Raw genomic sequence first — 1,618 nt, 5'->3', positions numbered from 1 at the left:
GAAATTTCTTCGCCTCTAAAAGGTATTACAAGAGAAAACATAGTGGTTCTACCATTAGGATGCTAGGTCATGGAGTATGAATGAAGAGTTTCGAACTATGTAATATTGAAGTGTGCTTGTGTTCTATTTTTTTCTTTATTTTCTACTACGTATTAACTTTTTGTACAACCACATGCCTGCGACAACATGAACGAAGTGAATGTTGGGTTGCAAAGGTGCAAACATAGTCCCACATCTAAAACACATGGGAAAGATCATGGGTTTAAAAAGGATGGAAAGTATCTCCATTGGCATGAGGCCTTTTGGGGAGAGCCCAAGAGCAAAGCCATGAGGGCTTAGGCCCAAAGTGGACAATATCATGTCATTGTGGAGATACAGACATCCTTGGGGACCCTACAATTGGTATCAGAGCGAGGTTGCTCTTCACCGGACTAACCGCCGGATGAGCCATGATCCGGATCTAACCATGTGGGTTGAACCTTAAAAAACAAAGGAAGTAGGGGCTCTCGTGTTTGAATCAAGAGGACCAGACACCGGGCAGGAAGTCCTAGTAGGTCGGGTAGACCGAGGGGCATGAAGTCCTGGTTGCGGCTGGGCAGGAAGTCCTAGTAGGTCGGGTAGACCGAGGGGCATGAAGTCCTGGTTGCGGCTGGGCAGGAAGTCCTAGTAGGTCGGGTAGACCGAGGGGCATGAAGTCCTGGTTGCGGCTTCCTAGTAGGTCTGGTGGACCGAGGGGCAGGAATCCTGGTTGCGGCTGGGCAGGAAGTCCTAGTAGGTCAGGGTGGACCGAGGGGCAGGAAGTCCTGGTGGGTCGAAGATTCAGACATCAAATGGAGGCTTTCCGTTGAGGGGGGGGTCTGTGGTCCTTTGTTTGAGGGGGGGATTGTTGGGTTGCAAAGGTGCAAACATAGTCCCACATCTAAAACACATGGAAAAGATCATGGGTTTAAAAAGGATGGAAGAGTATCTCCATTGGCATGAGGCCTTTTGGGGAGAGCCCAAGAACAAAGCCATGAGGGCTTAGGCCCAAAGTGGACAATATCATGTCATTGTGGAGATACAGACATCCTTGGGGACCCTACAGTGAATTGTTATTTACCTCCACTAGCAATGCCACTGATCCCAATACTTAAACCTTAATTCTATAGTTTAGAAAGCATGTTATGGAGTTTTAAAATTTAAATAATTTTGTGTAATTTGACACAAATTGACTATTTTACTTAGGCATATATTATATTCACTGAACAATAGTACGAATATATTTTTGGAACTCTTACGACTTTGACCATGTTCAAAATTTTGAAAACTGAGCTTTGTACGATTATAAGTGAGCTTTGGTCAAACTCACTCATGACCTTCAAAATATCAAAATAACCCAAACGAGGATCAATGAACTTTTTGGAGCCTTTTAGTCTCACCGTGCCTTCAAACTTTAATTCCACATATAACATATTATGGATTTTTGAAATTTAGACAACTTAATATAGATTCTAGAATCTTAAATTTTAGGTCCTCGGGGCATGGTGACACGGTAGGACATCCAGGTTGTCATCCAGGCACCTGCGGCTTTGCGATCTCTAGCTACTTACGTATTTGCAGGAGTTTTTCTTCAAATGAA

This window comes from Curcuma longa, chromosome 13 (genome assembly GCF_044706935.1).
Source record: "Curcuma longa cultivar G26 ecotype Majalengka, Jawa Barat chromosome 13, ITB_CL_G26_1.1, whole genome shotgun sequence".
Lineage (NCBI taxonomy): Eukaryota > Viridiplantae > Streptophyta > Magnoliopsida > Zingiberales > Zingiberaceae > Curcuma > Curcuma longa.
Note: the sequence above shows the minus strand (reverse complement) of the source record.